The sequence below is a fragment of the Lissotriton helveticus genome, chromosome 7, assembly GCF_964261635.1.
Source record: "Lissotriton helveticus chromosome 7, aLisHel1.1, whole genome shotgun sequence".
Taxonomy (NCBI): domain Eukaryota; kingdom Metazoa; phylum Chordata; class Amphibia; order Caudata; family Salamandridae; genus Lissotriton; species Lissotriton helveticus.
Window position 1 is genome coordinate 936,475,627 of NC_136068.1, and position 24,031 is coordinate 936,499,657.

Here is a 24,031-nt window from a genome sequence, read left to right on the forward strand (position 1 = left end):
TTTTATCAGACTTTGTCTCCGAAGCTGAGAAAGCCTGCGTTAGATACCTGTGCTAACAATGTGTCATCAGAGGACATTACTGTCTTTAAGGCTGGAAAGAGTTTCCTTAATTTGGAGCGATGGCCTTACTTTCTCAAGGAGTGAAGCTCATTTGACCTGTTTCCCTGCACTCTGTGTGTGGGTCTCTGATACTCCAGATGGATAGCTGTTTAGGATACTCGGCGGTCTTGCAACTCCATCCAATTTTCAAAAGGATCCCAATGCTTTCCCAGTATACTGCCTAGCTGCCTTGCAGTCCTAATTACATATAGTTACCTAGTGCATAATTGCTGATGTCTCCTCCTCCTGTGTTTCCTCGTCACCCAGGGCGATTGGTCACGTGCTGTCCTGACATCATAAAGCTAGAGCAGGATGTCATCTGACATGAGGGACAATCAGTTGCCTAGCAAGCACTAAGATACATTTATTGTGGTATTGAACTGGGTTGCAGGGTAAACAGGGTGTCCAGCTGAAGACCTAGATGGTGAGATGAATGAAACTGGCGCATTATTTGAGACTTGTGCATCTGTTTGAAGGTGCAGTTAATCACAATGTTCTCGACTTCTCTATAGCTTAACTGATAAGGATGTACTAAGATGAAGATGTTAAGATGTTGTTTATAGTTTTTATTATTCCCACTAACAGTAGCGTAAACCTTCCTCCCTCAACTTATCAGATCACTCAATTGCTATTGGCGTATCATAACCTATAAGAATTGCACTGAGAAGGGGATGCCATCACTTGGCTGGCAATCACATCTTTTTATCTAGGTCCTGATGTAGGTGCTAGTGTTGTTTAGAGAGTGGTAGCAAATGAGGCACAGGATTGATGTAATGTGTATACTTGTAAAGCGCACTGTTGCCAGCCGGCGTCCTGGCGCTGTATACCGCTGGGGAACCAGTCCTGGCTTTCCCTGTGGGATGGTCCCTGCTGGGAATCCCCAAGGTGGAGCCAGGCATCCCCGGCGTTGAGGGGGCCGTTGTGGAGATTAGGCAAGCTAATGCCCAGAGTTACAGAGTGGGAACCCTGGTTAAAGTAGGCACTGACGTGAGAATTATCGAGTCCGCTGACCCTGGTCCATGACCCTGCCGCGTCGGGAATCAAACCCTGGTCCCGGGCCGACTTCTGCTTTTGGGTCTGCCGCCTCTAACCAGTGAGCCATTGAGAGATGTACCCCAGTCGGAACATGAAAACTGAGAAAACATGAAAACTGAGATTCTAATTTTTAGTAGGGTGTGGATTTTCACAATATCCATAGTACTGATTATCAAGCCTTAGAAAATCTGTTTTTTATTGCTGTGCATTCGTTTGAAAATATTCAAGTTCTAATGCACTAACAGTGGACTTTTCCATCTGCAGAATATACTGAATGACCAGAGATGGCAGTGCTGCGGAAGAGAATTTGTCTGCATTGCTGAGACCAAAAAAAAAAAACCAAGAAGCCATTTCTCAGCACTCTGCCTTCCTTCATCAATTTAAATGGTAAGTCAAACTCGAGTTAGTGGGGTCTTGGCATGATTATCTTTGTCAAGACTCTACCAAAATGGATGACGTTACGGTGATCATCATATTTTATCAGACTTTGTCTCCGAAGCTGAGAAAGCCTGCGTTAGATACCTGTGCTAACAATGTGTCATCAGAGGACATTACTGTCTTTAAGGCTGGAAAGAGTTTCCTTAATTTGGAGCGATGGCCTTACTTTCTCAAGGAGTGAAGCTCATTTGACCTGTTTCCCTGCACTCTGTGTGTGGGTCTCTGATACTCCAGATGGATAGCTGTTTAGGATACTCGGCGGTCTTGCAACTCCATCCAATTTTCAAAAGGATCCCAATGCTTTCCCAGTATACTGCCTAGCTGCCTTGCAGTCCTAATTACATATAGTTACCTAGTGCATAATTGCTGATGTCTCCTCCTCCTGTGTTTCCTTGTCACCGAGGGCGATTGGTCACATGCTGTCCTGACATCATAAAGCTAGAGCAGGATGTCATCTGACATGAGGGACAATCAGTTGCCTAGCAAGCACTAAGATACATTTATCATGGTATTGAACTGGGTTGCAGGGTAAACAGGGCGCCCAGCTGAAGACCTAGATGGTGAGATGAATGAAACTGGCGCATTATTTGAGACTTGTGCATCTGTTTGAAGGTGCAGTTAATCACAATGTTCTCGACTTCTCTATAGCTTAACTGATAAGGATGTACTAAGATGAAGATGTTAAGATGTTGTTTATAGTTTTTATTATTCCCACTAACAGTAGCGTAAACCTTCCTCCCTCAACTTATCAGATCACTCAATTGCCATTGGCGTATCATAACCTATAAGAATTGCACTGAGAAGGGGATGCCATCACTTGGCTGGCAATCACATCTTTTTATCTAGGTCCTGATGTAGGTGCTAGTGTTGTTTAGAGAGTGGTAGCAAATGAGGCATAGGATTGATGTAATGTAATGTGTATACTTGTAAAGCGCACTGTTGCCAGCCGGCGTCCTGGCGCTGTATACCGCTGGGGAACCAGTCCTGGCTTTCCCTGTGGGATGGTCCCTGCTGGGAATCCCCAAGGTGGAGCCAGGCATCCCCGGCGTTGAGGGGGCCGTTGTGGAGATTAGGCAAGCTAATGCCCAGAGTTGCAGAGTGGGACCCCTGGTTAGAGTAGGCACCCACGTGAGAATTATCGAGTCCGCTGACCCTGGTCCATGACCCTGCCGCGTCGGTAATCGAACCCTGGTCCTGGGCCGACTTCTGCTTTTGGGTCTGCCGCCTCTACCAGTGAGCCATTGAGAGATGTACCCCAGGCTGAACATGAAAACTGAGAAAACATGAAAACTGAGATTCTAATTTTTAGTAGGGTGTGGATTTTCACAATATCCATAGTACTGATTATCAAGCCTTAGAAAATCTGTTTTTTATTGCTGTGCATTCGTTTGAAAATATTCAAGTTCTAATGCACTAACAGTGGACTTTTCCATCTGCAGAATATACTGAATGACCAGAGATGGCAGTGCTGCGGAAGAGAATTTGTCTGCATTGCTGAGACCAAAAAAAAAAACAAGAAGCCATTTCTCAGCACTCTGCCTTCCTTCATCAATTTAAATGGTAAGTCAAACTCGAGTTAGTGGGGTTTTGGCATGATTATCTTTGTCAAGACTCTACCAAAATGGATGACGTTACGGTGATCATCATATTTAATCAGACTTTGTCTCCGAAGCTGAGAAAGCCTGCGTTAGATACCTGTGCTAACAATGTGTCATCAGAGGACATTACTGTCTTTAAGGCTGGAAAGAGTTTCCTTAATTTGGAGCCATGGCCTTACTTTCTCAAGGAGTGAAGCTCATTTGACCTGTTTCCCTGCACTCTGTGTGTGGGTCTCTGATACTCCAGATGGATAGCTGTTTAGGATACTCGGCGGTCTTGCAACTCCATCCAATTTTCAAAAGGAGCCCAATGCTTTCCCAGTATACTGCCTAGCTGCCTTGCAGTCCTAATTACATATAGTTACCTAGTGCATAATTGCTGATGTCTCCTCCTCCTGTGTTACCTCGTCACCGAGGGCGATTGGTCACATGCTGTCCTGACATCATAAAGCTAGAGCAGGATGTCATCTGACATGAGGGACAATCAGTTGCCTAGCAAGCACTAAGATACATTTATCATGGTATTGAACTGGGTTGCAGGGTAAACAGGGCGCCCAGCTGAAGACCTAGATGTGAGATGAATGAAACTGGCGCATTATTTGAGACTTGTGCATCTGTTTGAAGGTGCAGTTAATCACAATGTTCTCGACTTCTCTATAGCTTAACTGATAAGGATGTACTAAGATGAAGATGTTAAGATGTTGTTTATAGTTTTTATTATTCCCACTAACAGTAGCGTAAACCTTCCTCCCTCAACTTATCAGATCACTCAATTGCTATTGGCGTATCATAACCTATAAGAATTGCACTGAGAAGGGGATGCCATCACTTGGCTGGCAATCACATCTTTTTATCTAGGTCCTGATGTAGGTGCTAGTGTTGTTTAGAGAGTGGTAGCAAATGAGGCACAGGATTGATGTAATGTGTATACTTGTAAAGCGCACTGTTGCCAGCCGGCGTCCTGGCGCTGTATACCGCTGGGGAACCAGTCCTGGCTTTCCCTGTGGGATGGTCCCTGCTGGGAATCCCCAAGGTGGAGCCAGGCATCCCCGGCGTTGAGGGGGCCGTTGTGGAGATTAGGCAAGCTAATGCCCAGAGTTACAGAGTGGGAACCCTGGTTAAAGTAGGCACTGACGTGAGAATTATCGAGTCCGCTGACCCTGGTCCATGACCCTGCCGCGTCGGGAATCAAACCCTGGTCCCGGGCCGACTTCTGCTTTTGGGTCTGCCGCCTCTAACCAGTGAGCCATTGAGAGATGTACCCCAGTCGGAACATGAAAACTGAGAAAACATGAAAACTGAGATTCTAATTTTTAGTAGGGTGTGGATTTTCACAATATCCATAGTACTGATTATCAAGCCTTAGAAAATCTGTTTTTTATTGCTGTGCATTCGTTTGAAAATATTCAAGTTCTAATGCACTAACAGTGGACTTTTCCATCTGCAGAATATACTGAATGACCAGAGATGGCAGTGCTGCGGAAGAGAATTTGTCTGCATTGCTGAGACCAAAAAAAAAAAACCAAGAAGCCATTTCTCAGCACTCTGCCTTCCTTCATCAATTTAAATGGTAAGTCAAACTCGAGTTAGTGGGGTCTTGGCATGATTATCTTTGTCAAGACTCTACCAAAATGGATGACGTTACGGTGATCATCATATTTTATCAGACTTTGTCTCCGAAGCTGAGAAAGCCTGCGTTAGATACCTGTGCTAACAATGTGTCATCAGAGGACATTACTGTCTTTAAGGCTGGAAAGAGTTTCCTTAATTTGGAGCGATGGCCTTACTTTCTCAAGGAGTGAAGCTCATTTGACCTGTTTCCCTGCACTCTGTGTGTGGGTCTCTGATACTCCAGATGGATAGCTGTTTAGGATACTCGGCGGTCTTGCAACTCCATCCAATTTTCAAAAGGATCCCAATGCTTTCCCAGTATACTGCCTAGCTGCCTTGCAGTCCTAATTACATATAGTTACCTAGTGCATAATTGCTGATGTCTCCTCCTCCTGTGTTTCCTTGTCACCGAGGGCGATTGGTCACATGCTGTCCTGACATCATAAAGCTAGAGCAGGATGTCATCTGACATGAGGGACAATCAGTTGCCTAGCAAGCACTAAGATACATTTATCATGGTATTGAACTGGGTTGCAGGGTAAACAGGGCGCCCAGCTGAAGACCTAGATGGTGAGATGAATGAAACTGGCGCATTATTTGAGACTTGTGCATCTGTTTGAAGGTGCAGTTAATCACAATGTTCTCGACTTCTCTATAGCTTAACTGATAAGGATGTACTAAGATGAAGATGTTAAGATGTTGTTTATAGTTTTTATTATTCCCACTAACAGTAGCGTAAACCTTCCTCCCTCAACTTATCAGATCACTCAATTGCCATTGGCGTATCATAACCTATAAGAATTGCACTGAGAAGGGGATGCCATCACTTGGCTGGCAATCACATCTTTTTATCTAGGTCCTGATGTAGGTGCTAGTGTTGTTTAGAGAGTGGTAGCAAATGAGGCATAGGATTGATGTAATGTAATGTGTATACTTGTAAAGCGCACTGTTGCCAGCCGGCGTCCTGGCGCTGTATACCGCTGGGGAACCAGTCCTGGCTTTCCCTGTGGGATGGTCCCTGCTGGGAATCCCCATGGTGGAGCCGGGCATCCCCGGCGTTGAGGGGGCCGTTGTGGAGATTAGGCAAGCTAATGCCCAGAGTTGCAGAGTGGGACCCCTGGTTAGAGTAGGCACTGACGTGAGAATTATCGAGTCCGCTGACCCTGGTCCATGACCCTGCCGCGTCGGGAATCGAACCCTGGTCCTGGGCCGACTTCTGCTTTTGGATCTGCCGCCTCTAACCAGTGAGCCATTGAGAGATGTACCCCAGGCTGAACATGAAAACTGAGAAAACATGAAAACTGAGATTCTAATTTTTAGTAGGGTGTGGATTTTCACAATATCCATAATACTGATTATCAAGCCTTAGAAAATCTGTTTTTTATTGCTGTGCATTCGTTTGAAAATATTCAAGTTCTAATGCACTAACAGTGGACTTTTCCATCTGCAGAATATACTGAATGACCAGAGATGGCAGTGCTGCGGAAGAGAATTTGTCTGCATTGCTGAGACCAAAAAAAAAAACAAGAAGCCATTTCTCAGCACTCTGCCTTCCTTCATCAATTTAAATGGTAAGTCAAACTCGAGTTAGTGGGGTCTTGGCATGATTATCTTTGTCAAGACTCTACCAAAATGGATGACGTTACGGTGATCATCATATTTTATCAGACTTTGTCTCCGAAGCTGAGAAAGCCTGCGTTAGATACCTGTGCTAACAATGTGTCATCAGAGGACATTACTGTCTTTAAGGCTGGAAAGAGTTTCCTTAATTTGGAGCCATGGCCTTACTTTCTCAAGGAGTGAAGCTCATTTGACCTGTTTCCCTGCACTCTGTGTGTGGGTCTCTGATACTCCAGATGGATAGCTGTTTAGGATACTCGGCGGTCTTGCAACTCCATCCAATTTTCAAAAGGAGCCCAATGCTTTCCCAGTATACTGCCTAGCTGCCTTGCAGTGCTAATTACATATAGTTACCTAGTGCATAATTGCTGATGTCTCCTCCTCCTGTGTTTCCTTGTCACCGAGGGCGATTGGTCACATGCTGTCCTGACATCATAAAGCTAGAGCAGGATGTCATCTGACATGAGGGACAATCAGTTGCCTAGCAAGCACTAAGATACATTTATCATGGTATTGAACTGGGTTGCAGGGTAAACAGGGCGCCCAGCTGAAGACCTAGATGTGAGATGAATGAAACTGGCGCATTATTTGAGACTTGTGCATCTGTTTGAAGGTGCAGTTAATCACAATGTTCTCGACTTCTCTATAGCTTAACTGATAAGGATGTACTAAGATGAAGATGTTAAGATGTTGTTTATAGTTTTTATTATTCCCACCAACAGTAGCGTAAACCTTCCTCCCTCAACTTATCAGATCACTCAATTGCTGTTGGCGTATCATAACCTATAAGAATTGCACTGAGAAGGGGATGCCATCACTTGGCTGGCAATCACATCTTTTTATCTAGGTCCTGATGTAGGTGCTAGTGTTGTTTAGAGAGTGGTAGCAAATGAGGCACAGGATTGATGTAATGTGTATACTTGTAAAGCGCACTGTTGCCAGCCGGCGTCCTGGCGCTGTATACCGCTGGGGAACCAGTCCTGGCTTTCCCTGTGGGATGGTCCCTGCTGGGAATCCCCAAGGTGGAGCCAGGCATCCGCGGCGTTGAGGGGGCCGTTGTGGAGATTAGGCAAGCTAATGCCCAGAGTTGCAGAGTGGGACCCCTGGTTAGAGTAGGCACTGACGTGAGAATTATCGAGTCCGCTGACCCTGGTCCATGACCCTGCAGCGTCAGGAATCAAACCCTGGTCTCGGGCCGACTTCTGCTTTTGGGTCTGCCGCCTCTAACCAGTGAGCCATTGAGAGATGTACCCCAGGCTGAACATGAAAACTGAGAAAACATGAAAACTGAGATTCTAATTTTTAGTAGGGTGTGGATTTTCACAATATCCATAGTACTGATTATCAAGCCTTAGAAAATCTGTTTTTTATTGCTGTGCATTCGTTTGAAAATATTCAAGTTCTAATGCACTAACAGTGGACTTTTCCATCTGCAGAATATACTGAATGACCAGAGATGGCAGTGCTGCGGAAGAGAATTTGTCTGCATTGCTGAGACCAAAAAAAAAACCAAGAAGCCATTTCTCAGCACTCTGCCTTCCTTCATCAATTTAAATGGTAAGTCAAACTCGAGTTAGTGGGGTTTTGGCATGATTATCTTTGTCAAGACTCTACCAAAATGGATGACGTTACGGTGATCATCATATTTAATCAGACTTTGTCTCTGAAGCTGAGAAAGCCTGCATTAGATACCTGTGCTAACAATGTGTCATCAGAGGACATTACTGTCTTTAAGGCTGGAAAGAGTTTCCTTAATTTGGAGCCATGGCCTTACTTTCTCAAGGAGTGAAGCTCATTTGACCTGTTTCCCTGCACTCTGTGTGTGGGTCTCTGATACTCCAGATGGATAGCTGTTTAGGATACTCGGCGGTCTTGCAACTCCATCCAATTTTCAAAAGGAGCCCAATGCTTTCCCAGTATACTGCCTAGCTGCCTTGCAGTCCTAATTACATATAGTTACCTAGTGCATAATTGCTGATGTCCCCTCCTCCTGTGTTACCTCGTCACCGAGGGCGATTGGTCACATGCTGTCCTGACATCATAAAGCTAGAGCAGGATGTCATCTGACATGAGGGACAATCAGTTGCCTAGCAAGCACTAAGATACATTTATCATGGTATTGAACTGGGTTGCAGGGTAAACAGGGCGCCCAGCTGAAGACCTAGGTGTGAGATGAATGAAACTGGCGCATTATTTGAGACTTGTGCATCTGTTTGAAGGTGCAGTTAATCACAATGTTCTCGACTTCTCTATAGCTTAACTGATAAGGATGTACTAAGATGAAGATGTTAAGATGTTGTTTATAGTTTTTATTATTCCCACCAACAGTAGCGTAAACCTTCCTCCCTCAACTTATCAGATCACTCAATTGCTGTTGGCGTATCATAACCTATAAGAATTGCACTGAGAAGGGGATGCCATCACTTGGCTGGCAATCACATCTTTTTATCTAGGTCCTGATGTAGGTGCTAGTGTTGTTTAGAGAGTGGTAGCAAATGAGGCACAGGATTGATGTAATGTGTATACTTGTAAAGCGCACTGTTGCCAGCCGGCGTCCTGGCGCTGTATACCGCTGGGGAACCAGTCCTGGCTTTCCCTGTGGGATGGTCCCTGCTGGGAATCCCCAAGGTGGAGCCAGGCATCCGCGGCGTTGAGGGGGCCGTTGTGGAGATTAGGCAAGCTAATGCCCAGAGTTGCAGAGTGGGACCCCTGGTTAGAGTAGGCACTGACGTGAGAATTATCGAGTCCGCTGACCCTGGTCCATGACCCTGCAGCGTCAGGAATCAAACCCTGGTCTCGGGCCGACTTCTGCTTTTGGGTCTGCCGCCTCTAACCAGTGAGCCATTGAGAGATGTACCCCAGGCTGAACATGAAAACTGAGAAAACATGAAAACTGAGATTCTAATTTTTAGTAGGGTGTGGATTTTCACAATATCCATAGTACTGATTATCAAGCCTTAGAAAATCTGTTTTTTATTGCTGTGCATTCGTTTGAAAATATTCAAGTTCTAATGCACTAACAGTGGACTTTTCCATCTGCAGAATATACTGAATGACCAGAGATAGCAGTGCTGCGGAAGAGAATTTGTCTGCATTGCTGAGACCCAAAAAAAAAACAAGAATCCATTTCTCAGCACTCTGCCTTCCTTCATCAATTTAAATGGTAAGTCAAACTCGAGTTAGTGGGGTCTTGGCATGATTATCTTTGTCAAGACTCTACCAAAATGGATGACGTTACGGTGATCATCATATTTTATCAGACTTTGTCTCCGAAGCTGAGAAAGCCTGCGTTAGATACCTGTGCTAACAATGTGTCATCAGAGGACATTACTGTCTTTAAGGCTGGAAAGAGTTTCCTTAATTTGGAGCCATGGCCTTACTTTCTCAAGGAGTGAAGCTCATTTGACCTGTTTCCCTGCACTCTGTGTGTGGGTCTCTGATACTCCAGATGGATAGCTGTTTAGGATACTCGGCGGTCTTGCAACTCCATCCAATTTTCAAAAGGATCCCAATGCTTTCCCAGTATACTGCCTAGCTGCCTTGCAGTCCTAATTACATATAGTTACCTAGTGCATAATTGCTGATGTCTCCTCCTCCTGTGTTTCCTCGTCACCCAGGGCGATTGGTCACGTGCTGTCCTGACATCATTAAGCTAGAGCAGGATGTCATCTGACATGAGGGACAATCAGTTGCCTAGCAAGCACTAAGATACATTTATTGTGGTATTGAACTGGGTTGCAGGGTAAACAGGGTGCCCAGCTGAAGACCTAGATGGTGAGATGAATGAAACTGGCGCATTATTTGAGACTTGTGCATCTGTTTGAAGGTGCAGTTAATCACAATGTTCTCGACTTCTCTATAGCTTAACTGATAAGGATGTACTAAGATGAAGATGTTAAGATGTTGTTTATAGTTTTTATTATTCCCACTAACAGTAGCGTAAACCTTCCTCCCTCAACTTATCAGATCACTCAATTGCTATTGGCGTATCATAACCTATAAGAATTGCACTGAGAAGGGGATGCCATCACTTGGCTGGCAATCACATCTTTTTATCTAGGTCCTGATGTAGGTGCTAGTGTTGTTTAGAGAGTGGTAGCAAATGAGGCATAGGATTGATGTAATGTAATGTGTATACTTGTAAAGCGCACTGTTGCCAGCCGGCATCCTGGCGCTGTATACCGCTGGGGAACCAGTCCTGGCTTTCCCTGTGGGATGGTCCCTGCTGGGAATCCCCAAGGTGGAGCCAGGCATCCCCGGCGTTGAGGGGGCCGTTGTGGAGATTAGGCAAGCTAATGCCCAGAGTTACAGAGTGGGAACCCTGGTTAGAGTAGGCACTGACGTGAGAATTATCGAGTCCGCTGACCCTGGTCCATGACCCTGCCGCGTCGGGAATCAAACCCTGGTCCCGGGCCGACTTCTGCTTTTGGGTCTGCCGCCTCTAACCAGTGAGCCATTGAGAGATGTACCCCAGTCGGAACATGAAAACTGAGAAAACATGAAAACTGAGATTCTAATTTTTAGTAGGGTGTGGATTTTCACAATATCCATAGTACTGATTATCAAGCCTTAGAAAATCTGTTTTTTATTGCTGTATATTCGTTTGAAAATATTCAAGTTCTAATGCACTAACAGTGGACTTTTCCATCTGCAGAATATACTGAATGACCAGAGATGGCAGTGCTGCGGAAGAGAATTTGCCTGCATTGCTGAGACCCAAAAAAAAAACAAGAAGCCATTTCTCAGCACTCTGCCTTCCTTCATCAATTTAAATGGTAAGTCAAACTCGAGTTAGTGGGGTCTTGGCATGATTATCTTTGTCAAGACTCTACCAAAATGGATGACGTTACGGTGATCATCATATTTTATCAGACTTTGTCTCCGAAGCTGAGAAAGCCTGCGTTAGATACCTGTGCTAACAATGTGTCATCAGAGGACATTACTGTCTTTAAGGCTGGAAAGAGTTTCCTTAATTTGGAGCCATGGCCTTACTTTCTCAAGGAGTGAAGCTCATTTGACCTGTTTCCCTGCACTCTGTGTGTGGGTCTCTGATACTCCAGATGGATAGCTGTTTAGGATACTCGGCGGTCTTGCAACTCCATCCAATTTTCAAAAGGAGCCCAATGCTTTCCCAGTATACTGCCTAGCTGCCTTGCAGTCCTAATTACATATAGTTACCTAGTGCATAATTGCTGATGTCTCCTCCTCCTGTGTTTCCTCGTCACCCAGGGCGATTGGTCACGTGCTGTCCTGACATCATTAAGCTAGAGCAGGATGTCATCTGACATGAGGGACAATCAGTTGCCTAGCAAGCACTAAGATACATTTATTGTGGTATTGAACTGGGTTGCAGGGTAAACAGGGTGCCCAGCTGAAGACCTAGATGGTGAGATGAATGAAACTGGCGCATTATTTGAGACTTGTGCATCTGTTTGAAGGTGCAGTTAATCACAATGTTCTCGACTTCTCTATAGCTTAACTGATAAGGATGTACTAAGATGAAGATGTTAAGATGTTGTTTATAGTTTTTATTATTCCCACTAACAGTAGCGTAAACCTTCCTCCCTCAACTTATCAGATCACTCAATTGCTATTGGCGTATCATAACCTATAAGAATTGCACTGAGAAGGGGATGCCATCACTTGGCTGGCAATCACATCTTTTTATCTAGGTCCTGATGTAGGTGCTAGTGTTGTTTAGAGAGTGGTAGCAAATGAGGCATAGGATTGATGTAATGTAATGTGTATACTTGTAAAGCGCACTGTTGCCAGCCGGCGTCCTGGCGCTGTATACCGCTGGGGAACCAGTCCTGGCTTTCCCTGTGGGATGGTCCCTGCTGGGAATCCCCAAGGTGGAGCCAGGCATCCCCGGCGTTGAGGGGGCCGTTGTGGAGATTAGGCAAGCTAATGCCCAGAGTTACAGAGTGGGAACCCTGGTTAGAGTAGGCACTGACGTGAGAATTATCGAGTCCGCTGACCCTGGTCCATGACCCTGCCGCGTCGGGAATCAAACCCTGGTCCCGGGCCGACTTCTGCTTTTGGGTCTGCCGCCTCTAACCAGTGAGCCATTGAGAGATGTACCCCAGTCGGAACATGAAAACTGAGAAAACATGAAAACTGAGATTCTAATTTTTAGTAGGGTGTGGATTTTCACAATATCCATAGTACTGATTATCAAGCCTTAGAAAATCTGTTTTTTATTGCTGTATATTCGTTTGAAAATATTCAAGTTCTAATGCACTAACAGTGGACTTTTCCATCTGCAGAATATACTGAATGACCAGAGATGGCAGTGCTGCGGAAGAGAATTTGCCTGCATTGCTGAGACCCAAAAAAAAACACAAGAAGCCATTTCTCAGCACTCTGCCTTCCTTCATCAATTTAAATGGTAAGTCAAACTCGAGTTAGTGGGGTCTTGGCATGATTATCTTTGTCAAGACTCTACCAAAATGGATGACCTTACGGTGATCATCATATTTTATCAAACTTTGTCTCCGAAGCTGAGAAAGCCTGCGTTAGATACCTGTGCTAACAATGTGTCATCAGAGGACATTACTGTCTTTAAGGCTGGAAAGAGTTTCCTTAATTTGGAGCCATGGCCTTACTTTCTCAAGGAGTGAAGCTCATTTGACCTGTTTCCCTGCACTCTGTGTGTGGGTCTCTGATACTCCAGATGGATAGCTGTTTAGGATACTCGGCGGTCTTGCAACTCCATCCAATTTTCAAAAGGAGCCCAATGCTTTCCCAGTATACTGCCTAGCTGCCTTGCAGTCCTAATTACATATAGTTACCTAGTGCATAATTGCTGATGTCTCCTCCTCCTGTGTTTCCTCGTCACCCAGGGCGATTGGTCACGTGCTGTCCTGACATCATAAAGCTAGAGCAGGATGTCATCTGACATGAGGGACAATCAGTTGCCTAGCAAGCACTAAGATACATTTATCGTGGTATTGAACTGGGTTGCAGGGTAAACAGGGCGCCCAGCTGAAGACCTAGATGGTGAGATGAATGAAACTGGCGCATTATTTGAGACTTGTGCATCTGTTTGAAGGTGCAGTTAATCACAATGTTCTCGACTTCTCTATAGCTTAACTGATAAGGATGTACTAAGATGAAGATGTTAAGATGTTGTTTATAGTTTTTATTATTCCCACTAACAGTAGCGTAAACCTTCCTCCCTCAACTTATCAGATCACTCAATTGCTATTGGCGTATCATAACCTTTAAGAATTGCACTGAGAAGGGGATGCCATCACTTGGCTGGCAATCACATCTTTTTATCTAGGTCCTGATGTAGGTGCTAGTGTTGTTTAGAGAGTGGTAGCAAATGAGGCATAGGATTGATGTAATGTAATGTGTATACTTGTAAAGCGCACTGTTGCCAGCCGGCGTCCTGGCGCTGTATACCGCTGGGGAACCAGTCCTGGCTTTCCCTGTGGGATGGTCCCTGCTGGGAATCCCCAAGGTGGAGCCAGGCATCCCTGGCGTTGAGGGGGCCGTTGTGGAGATTAGGCAAGCTAATGCCCAGAGTTGCAGAGTGGGACCCCTGGTTAGAGTAGGCACTGACGTGAGAATTATCGAGTCCGCTGACCCTGGTCCATGACCCTGCCCCGTCGGGAATCAAACCCTGGTCCCGGGCCGACTTCTGCTTTTGGGTCTGCCGCCTCTAACCAGTGAGCCATTGTTTTTTATTGCTGTGCATTCGTTTGAAAATATTCAAGTTCTAATGCACTAACAGTGGACTTTTCCATCTGCAGAATATACTGAATGACCAGAGATGGCAGTGCTGCGGAAGAGAATTTGTCTGCATTGCTGAGACCAAAAAAAAAACCAAGAAGCCATTTCTCAGCACTCTGCCTTCCTTCATCAATTTAAATGGTAAGTCAAACTCGAGTTAGTGGGGTTTTGGCATGATTATCTTTGTCAAGACTCTACCAAAATGGATGACGTTACGGTGATTTTCATATTTAATCAGACTTTGTCTCCGAAGCTGAGAAAGCCTGCGTTAGATACCTGTGCTAACAATGTGTCATCAGAGGACATTACTGTCTTTAAGGCTGGAAAGAGTTTCCTTAATTTGGAGCCATGGCCTTACTTTCTCAAGGAGTGAAGCTCATTTGACCTGTTTCCCTGCACTCTGTGTGTGGGTCTCTGATACTCCAGATGGATAGCTGTTTAGGATACTCGGCGGTCTTGCAACTCCATCCAATTTTCAAAAGGAGCCCAATGCTTTCCCAGTATACTGCCTAGCTGCCTTGCAGTCCTAATTACATATAGTTACCTAGTGCATAATTGCTGATGTCTCCTCCTCCTGTGTTACCTCGTCACCGAGGGCGATTGGTCACATGCTGTCCTGACATCATAAAGCTAGAGCAGGATGTCATCTGACATGAGGGACAATCAGTTGCCTAGCAAGCACTAAGATACATTTATCATGGTATTGAACTGGGTTGCAGGGTAAACAGGGCGCCCAGCTGAAGACCTAGATGTGAGATGAATGAAACTGGCGCATTATTTGAGACTTGTGCATCTGTTTGAAGGTGCAGTTAATCACAATGTTCTCGACTTCTCTATAGCTTAACTGATAAGGATGTACTAAGATGAAGATGTTAAGATGTTGTTTATAGTTTTTATTATTCCCACCAACAGTAGCGTAAACCTTCCTCCCTCAACTTATCAGATCACTCAATTGCTGTTGGCGTATCATAACCTATAAGAATTGCACTGAGAAGGGGATGCCATCACTTGGCTGGCAATCACATCTTTTTATCTAGGTCCTGATGTAGGTGCTAGTGTTGTTTAGAGAGTGGTAGCAAATGAGGCACAGGATTGATGTAATGTGTATACTTGTAAAGCGCACTGTTGCCAGCCGGCGTCCTGGCGCTGTATACCGCTGGGGAACCAGTCCTGGCTTTCCCTGTGGGATGGTCCCTGCTGGGAATCCCCAAGGTGGAGCCAGGCATCCGCGGCGTTGAGGGGGCCGTTGTGGAGATTAGGCAAGCTAATGCCCAGAGTTGCAGAGTGGGACCCCTGGTTAGAGTAGGCACTGACGTGAGAATTATCGAGTCCGCTGACCCTGGTCCATGACCCTGCAGCGTCAGGAATCAAACCCTGGTCTCGGGCCGACTTCTGCTTTTGGGTCTGCCGCCTCTAACCAGTGAGCCATTGAGAGATGTACCCCAGGCTGAACATGAAAACTGAGAAAACATGAAAACTGAGATTCTAATTTTTAGTAGGGTGTGGATTTTCACAATATCCATAGTACTGATTATCAAGCCTTAGAAAATCTGTTTTTTATTGCTGTGCATTCGTTTGAAAATATTCAAGTTCTAATGCACTAACAGTGGACTTTTCCATCTGCAGAATATACTGAATGACCAGAGATAGCAGTGCTGCGGAAGAGAATTTGTCTGCATTGCTGAGACCCAAAAAAAAAACAAGAATCCATTTCTCAGCACTCTGCCTTCCTTCATCAATTTAAATGGTAAGTCAAACTCGAGTTAGTGGGGTCTTGGCATGATTATCTTTGTCAAGACTCTACCAAAATGGATGACGTTACGGTGATCATCATATTTTATCAGACTTTGTCTCCGAAGCTGAGAAAGCCTGCGTTAGATACCTGTGCTAACAATGTGTCATCAGAGGACATTACTGTCTTTAAGGCTGGAAAGAGTTTCCTTAATTTGGAGCCATGGCCTTACTTTCTCAAGGAGTGAAGCTCATTTGACCTGTTTCCCTGCACTCTGTGTGTGGGTCTCTGATACTCCAGATGGATAGCTGTTTAGGATACTCGGCGGTCTTGCAACTCCATCCAATTTTCAAAAGGATCCCAATGCTTTCCCAGTATACTGCCTAGCTGCCTTGCAGTCCTAATTACATATAGTTACCTAGTGCATAATTGCTGATGTCTCCTCCTCCTGTGTTTCCTCGTCACCCAGGGCGATTGGTCACGTGCTGTCCTGACATCATTAAGCTAGAGCAGGATGTCATCTGACATGAGGGACAATCAGTTGCCTAGCAAGCACTAAGATACATTTATTGTGGTATTGAACTGGGTTGCAGGGTAAACAGGGTGCCCAGCTGAAGACCTAGATGGTGAGATGAATGAAACTGGCGCATTATTTGAGACTTGTGCATCTGTTTGAAGGTGCAGTTAATCACAATGTTCTCGACTTCTCTATAGCTTAACTGATAAGGATGTACTAAGATGAAGATGTTAAGATGTTGTTTATAGTTTTTATTATTCCCACTAACAGTAGCGTAAACCTTCCTCCCTCAACTTATCAGATCACTCAATTGCTATTGGCGTATCATAACCTATAAGAATTGCACTGAGAAGGGGATGCCATCACTTGGCTGGCAATCACATCTTTTTATCTAGGTCCTGATGTAGGTGCTAGTGTTGTTTAGAGAGTGGTAGCAAATGAGGCATAGGATTGATGTAATGTAATGTGTATACTTGTAAAGCGCACTGTTGCCAGCCGGCATCCTGGCGCTGTATACCGCTGGGGAACCAGTCCTGGCTTTCCCTGTGGGATGGTCCCTGCTGGGAATCCCCAAGGTGGAGCCAGGCATCCCCGGCGTTGAGGGGGCCGTTGTGGAGATTAGGCAAGCTAATGCCCAGAGTTACAGAGTGGGAACCCTGGTTAGAGTAGGCACTGACGTGAGAATTATCGAGTCCGCTGACCCTGGTCCATGACCCTGCCGCGTCGGGAATCAAACCCTGGTCCCGGGCCGACTTCTGCTTTTGGGTCTGCCGCCTCTAACCAGTGAGCCATTGAGAGATGTACCCCAGTCGGAACATGAAAACTGAGAAAACATGAAAACTGAGATTCTAATTTTTAGTAGGGTGTGGATTTTCACAATATCCATAGTACTGATTATCAAGCCTTAGAAAATCTGTTTTTTATTGCTGTGCATTCGTTTGAAAATATTCAAGTTCTAATGCACTAACAGTGGACTTTTCCATCTGCAGAATATACTGAATGACCAGAGATAGCAGTGCTGCGGAAGAGAATTTGTCTGCATTGCTGAGACCCAAAAAAAAAACAAGAATCCATTTCTCAGCACTCTGCCTTCCTTCATCAATTTAAATGGTAAGTCAAACTCGAGTTAGTGGGGTCTTGGCATGATTATCTTTGTCAAGACTCTACCAAAATGGATGACGTTACGGTGATCATCATATTTTATCAGACTTTGTCTCCGAAGCTGAGAAAGCCTGCGTTAGATACCTGTGCTAACAATGTGTCATCAGAGGACATTACTGTCTTTAAGGCTGGAAAGAGTTTCCTTAATTTGGAGCCATGGCCTTACTTTCTCAAGGAGTGAAGCTCATTTGACCTGTTTCCCTGCACTCTGTGTGTGGGTCTCTGATACTCCAGATGGATAGCTGTTTAGGATACTCGGCGGTCTTGCAACTCCATCCAATTTTCAAAAGGATCCCAATGCTTTCCCAGTATACTGCCTAGCTGCCTTGCAGTCCTAATTACATATAGTTACCTAGTGCATAATTGCTGATGTCTCCTCCTCCTGTGTTTCCTCGTCACCCAGGGCGATTGGTCACGTGCTGTCCTGACATCATTAAGCTAGAGCAGGATGTCATCTGACATGAGGGACAATCAGTTGCCTAGCAAGCACTAAGATACATTTATTGTGGTATTGAACTGGGTTGCAGGGTAAACAGGGTGCCCAGCTGAAGACCTAGATGGTGAGATGAATGAAACTGGCGCATTATTTGAGACTTGTGCATCTGTTTGAAGGTGCAGTTAATCACAATGTTCTCGACTTCTCTATAGCTTAACTGATAAGGATGTACTAAGATGAAGATGTTAAGATGTTGTTTATAGTTTTTATTATTCCCACTAACAGTAGCGTAAACCTTCCTCCCTCAACTTATCAGATCACTCAATTGCTATTGGCGTATCATAACCTATAAGAATTGCACTGAGAAGGGGATGCCATCACTTGGCTGGCAATCACATCTTTTTATCTAGGTCCTGATGTAGGTGCTAGTGTTGTTTAGAGAGTGGTAGCAAATGAGGCATAGGATTGATGTAATGTAATGTGTATACTTGTAAAGCGCACTGTTGCCAGCCGGCATCCTGGCGCTGTATACCGCTGGGGAACCAGTCCTGGCTTTCCCTGTGGGATGGTCCCTGCTGGGAATCCCCAAGGTGGAGCCAGGCATCCCCGGCGTTGAGGGGGCCGTTGTGGAGATTAGGCAAGCTAATGCCCAGAGTTACAGAGTGGGAACCCTGGTTAGAGTAGGCACTGACGTGAGAATTATCGAGTCCGCTGACCCTGGTCCATGACCCTGCCGCGTCGGGAATCAAACCCTGGTCCCGGGCCGACTTCTGCTTTTGGGTCTGCCGCCTCTAACCAGTGAGCCATTGAGAGATGTACCCCAGTCGGAACATGAAAACTGAGAAAACATGAAAACTGAGATTCTAATTTTTAGTAGGGTGTGGATTTTCACAATATCCATAGTACTGATTATCAAGCCTTAGAAAATCTGTTTTTTATTGCTGTATATTCGTTTGAAAATATTCAAGTTCTAATGCACTAACAGTGGACTTTTCCATCTGCAGAATATACTGAATGACCAGAGATGGCAGTGCTGCGGAAGAGAATTTGCCTGCATTGCTGAGACCCAAAAAAAAAACAAGAAGCCATTTCTCAGCACTCTGCCTTCCTTCATCAATTTAAATGGTAAGTCAAACTCGAGTTAGTGGGGTCTTGGCATGATTATCTTTGTCAAGACTCTACCAAAATGGATGACGTTACGGTGATCATCATATTTTATCAGACTTTGTCTCCGAAGCTGAGAAAGCCTGCGTTAGATACCTGTGCTAACAATGTGTCATCAGAGGACATTACTGTCTTTAAGGCTGGAAAGAGTTTCCTTAATTTGGAGCCATGGCCTTACTTTCTCAAGGAGTGAAGCTCATTTGACCTGTTTCCCTGCACTCTGTGTGTGGGTCTCTGATACTCCAGATGGATAGCTGTTTAGGATACTCGGCGGTCTTGCAACTCCATCCAATTTTCAAAAGGAGCCCAATGCTTTCCCAGTATACTGCCTAGCTGCCTTGCAGTCCTAATTACATATAGTTACCTAGTGCATAATTGCTGATGTCTCCTCCTCCTGTGTTTCCTCGTCACCCAGGGCGATTGGTCACGTGCTGTCCTGACATCATTAAGCTAGAGCAGGATGTCATCTGACATGAGGGACAATCAGTTGCCTAGCAAGCACTAAGATACATTTATTGTGGTATTGAACTGGGTTGCAGGGTAAACAGGGTGCCCAGCTGAAGACCTAGATGGTGAGATGAATGAAACTGGCGCATTATTTGAGACTTGTGCATCTGTTTGAAGGTGCAGTTAATCACAATGTTCTCGACTTCTCTATAGCTTAACTGATAAGGATGTACTAAGATGAAGATGTTAAGATGTTGTTTATAGTTTTTATTATTCCCACTAACAGTAGCGTAAACCTTCCTCCCTCAACTTATCAGATCACTCAATTGCTATTGGCGTATCATAACCTATAAGAATTGCACTGAGAAGGGGATGCCATCACTTGGCTGGCAATCACATCTTTTTATCTAGGTCCTGATGTAGGTGCTAGTGTTGTTTAGAGAGTGGTAGCAAATGAGGCATAGGATTGATGTAATGTAATGTGTATACTTGTAAAGCGCACTGTTGCCAGCCGGCGTCCTGTCGCTGTATACCGCTGGGGAACCAGTCCTGGCTTTCCCTGTGGGATGGTCCCTGCTGGGAATCCCCAAGGTGGAGCCAGGCATCCCCGGCGTTGAGGGGGCCGTTGTGGAGATTAGGCAAGCTAATGCCCAGAGTTACAGAGTGGGAACCCTGGTTAGAGTAGGCACTGACGTGAGAATTATCGAGTCCGCTGACCCTGGTCCATGACCCTGCCGCGTCGGGAATCAAACCCTGGTCCCGGGCCGACTTCTGCTTTTGGGTCTGCCGCCTCTAACCAGTGAGCCATTGAGAGATGTACCCCAGTCGGAACATGAAAACTGAGAAAACATGAAAACTGAGATTCTAATTTTTAGTAGGGTGTGGATTTTCACAATATCCATAGTACTGATTATCAAGCCTTAGAAAATCTGTTTTTTATTGCTGTATATTCGTTTGAAAATATTCAAGTTCTAATGCACTAACAGTGGACTTTTCCATCTGCAGAATATACTGAATGACCAGAGATGGCAGTGCTGCGGAAGAGAATTTGCCTGCATTGCTGAGACCCAAAAAAAAACACAAGAAGCCATTTCTCAGCACTCTGCCTTCCTTCATCAATTTAAATGGTAAGTCAAACTCGAGTTAGTGGGGTCTTGGCATGATTATCTTTGTCAAGACTCTACCAAAATGGATGACCTTACGGTGATCATCATATTTTATCAAACTTTGTCTCCGAAGCTGAGAAAGCCTGCGTTAGATACCTGTGCTAACAATGTGTCATCAGAGGACATTACTGTCTTTAAGGCTGGAAAGAGTTTCCTTAATTTGGAGCCATGGCCTTACTTTCTCAAGGAGTGAAGCTCATTTGACCTGTTTCCCTGCACTCTGTGTGTGGGTCTCTGATACTCCAGATGGATAGCTGTTTAGGATACTCGGCGGTCTTGCAACTCCATCCAATTTTCAAAAGGAGCCCAATGCTTTCCCAGTATACTGCCTAGCTGCCTTGCAGTCCTAATTACATATAGTTACCTAGTGCATAATTGCTGATGTCTCCTCCTCCTGTGTTTCCTCGTCACCCAGGGCGATTGGTCACGTGCTGTCCTGACATCATAAAGCTAGAGCAGGATGTCATCTGACATGAGGGACAATCAGTTGCCTAGCAAGCACTAAGATACATTTATCGTGGTATTGAACTGGGTTGCAGGGTAAACAGGGCGCCCAGCTGAAGACCTAGATGGTGAGATGAATGAAACTGGCGCATTATTTGAGACTTGTGCATCTGTTTGAAGGTGCAGTTAATCACAATGTTCTCGACTTCTCTATAGCTTAACTGATAAGGATGTACTAAGATGAAGATGTTAAGATGTTGTTTATAGTTTTTATTATTCCCACTAACAGTAGCGTAAACCTTCCTCCCTCAACTTATCAGATCACTCAATTGCTATTGGCGTATCATAACCTTTAAGAATTGCACTGAGAAGGGGATGCCATCACTTGGCTGGCAATCACATCTTTTTATCTAGGTCCTGATGTAGGTGCTAGTGTTGTTTAGAGAGTGGTAGCAAATGAGGCATAGGATTGATGTAATGTAATGTGTATACTTGTAAAGCGCACTGTTGCCAGCCGGCGTCCTGGCGCTGTATACCGCTGGGGAACCAGTCCTGGCTTTCCCTGTGGGATGGTCCCTGCTGGGAATCCCCAAGGTGGAGCCAGGCATCCCTGGCGTTGAGGGGGCCGTTGTGGAGATTAGGCAAGCTAATGCCCAGAGTTGCAGAGTGGGACCCCTGGTTAGAGTAGGCACTGACGTGAGAATTATCGAGTCCGCTGACCCTGGTCCATGACCCTGCCCCGTCGGGAATCAAACCCTGGTCCCGGGCCGACTTCTGCTTTTGGGTCTGCCGCCTCTAACCAGTGAGCCATTGTTTTTTATTGCTGTGCATTCGTTTGAAAATATTCAAGTTCTAATGCACTAACAGTGGACTTTTCCATCTGCAGAATATACTGAATGACCAGAGATGGCAGTGCTGCGGAAGAGAATTTGTCTGCATTGCTGAGACCAAAAAAAAAACCAAGAAGCCATTTCTCAGCACTCTGCCTTCCTTCATCAATTTAAATGGTAAGTCAAACTCGAGTTAGTGGGGTTTTGGCATGATTATCTTTGTCAAGACTCTACCAAAATGGATGACGTTACGGTGATTTTCATATTTAATCAGACTTTGTCTCCGAAGCTGAGAAAGCCTGCGTTAGATACCTGTGCTAACAATGTGTCATCAGAGGACATTACTGTCTTTAAGGCTGGAAAGAGTTTCCTTAATTTGGAGCCATGGCCTTACTTTCTCAAGGAGTGAAGCTCATTTGACCTGTTTCCCTGCACTCTGTGTGTGGGTCTCTGATACTCCAGATGGATAGCTGTTTAGGATACTCGGCGGTCTTGCAACTCCATCCAATTTTCAAAAGGAGCCCAATGCTTTCCCAGTATACTGCCTAGCTGCCTTGCAGTCCTAATTACATATAGTTACCTAGTGCATAATTGCTGATGTCTCCTCCTCCTGTGTTACCTCGTCACCGAGGGCGATTGGTCACATGCTGTCCTGACATCATAAAGCTAGAGCAGGATGTCATCTGACATGAGGGACAATCAGTTGCCTAGCAAGCACTAAGATACATTTATCATGGTATTGAACTGGGTTGCAGGGTAAACAGGGCGCCCAGCTGAAGACCCAGATGTGAGATGAATGAAACTGGCGCATTATTTGAGACTTGTGCATCTGTTTGAAGGTGCAGTTAATCACAATGTTCTCGACTTCTCTATAGCTTAACTGATAAGGATGTACTAAGATGAAGATGTTAAGATGTTGTTTATAGTTTTTATTATTCCCACTAACAGTAGCGTAAACCTTCCTCCCTCAACTTATCAGATCACTCAATTGCTATTGGTGTATCATAACCTATAAGAATTGCACTGAGAAGGGGATGCCATCACTTGGCTGGCAATCACATCTTTTTATCTAGGTCCTGATGTAGGTGCTAGTGTTGTGTAGAGAGTGGTAGCAAATGAGGCATAGGATTGATGTAATGTAATGTGTATACTTGTAAAGCGCACTGTTGCCAGCCGGCATCTTGGCGCTGTATACCGCTGGGGAACCAGTCCTGGCTTTCCCTGTGGGATGGTCCCTGCTGGGAATCCCCATGGTGGAGCCAGGCATCCCTGGCGTTGAGGGGGCCGTTGTGGAGATTAGGCAAGCTAATGCCCAGAGTTGCAGAGTGGGACCCCTGGTTAGAGTAGGCACTGACGTGAGAATTATCGAGTCCGCTGACCCTGGTCCATGACCCTGCCGCGTCGGGAATCGAACCCTGGTCCTGGGCCGACTTCTGCTTTTGGATCTGCCGCCTCTAACTAGTGAGCCATTGAGAGATGTACCCCAGGCTGAACATGAAAACTGAGAAAACATGAAAACTGAGATTCTAATTTTTAGTAGGGTGTGGATTTTCACAATATCCATAGTACTGATTATCAAGCCTTAGAAAATCTGTTTTTTATTGCTGTGCATTCGTTTGAAAATATTCAAGTTCTAATGCACTAACAGTGGACTTTTCCATCTGCAGAATATACTGAATGACCAGAGATGGCAGTGCTGCGGAAGAGAATTTGTCTGCATTGCTGAGACCAAAAAAAAAACCAAGAAGCCATTTCTCAGCACTCTGCCTTCCTTCATCAATTTAAATGGTAAGTCAAACTAGAGTTAGTGGGGTCTTGGCATGATTATCTTTGTCAAGACTCTACCAAAATGGATGACGTTACGGTGATCATCATATTTTATCAGACTTTGTCTCCGAAGCTGAGAAAGCCTGCGTTAGATACCTGTGCTAACAATGTGTCATCAGAGGACATTACTGTCTTTAAGGCTGGAAAGAGTTTCCTTAATTTGGAGCGA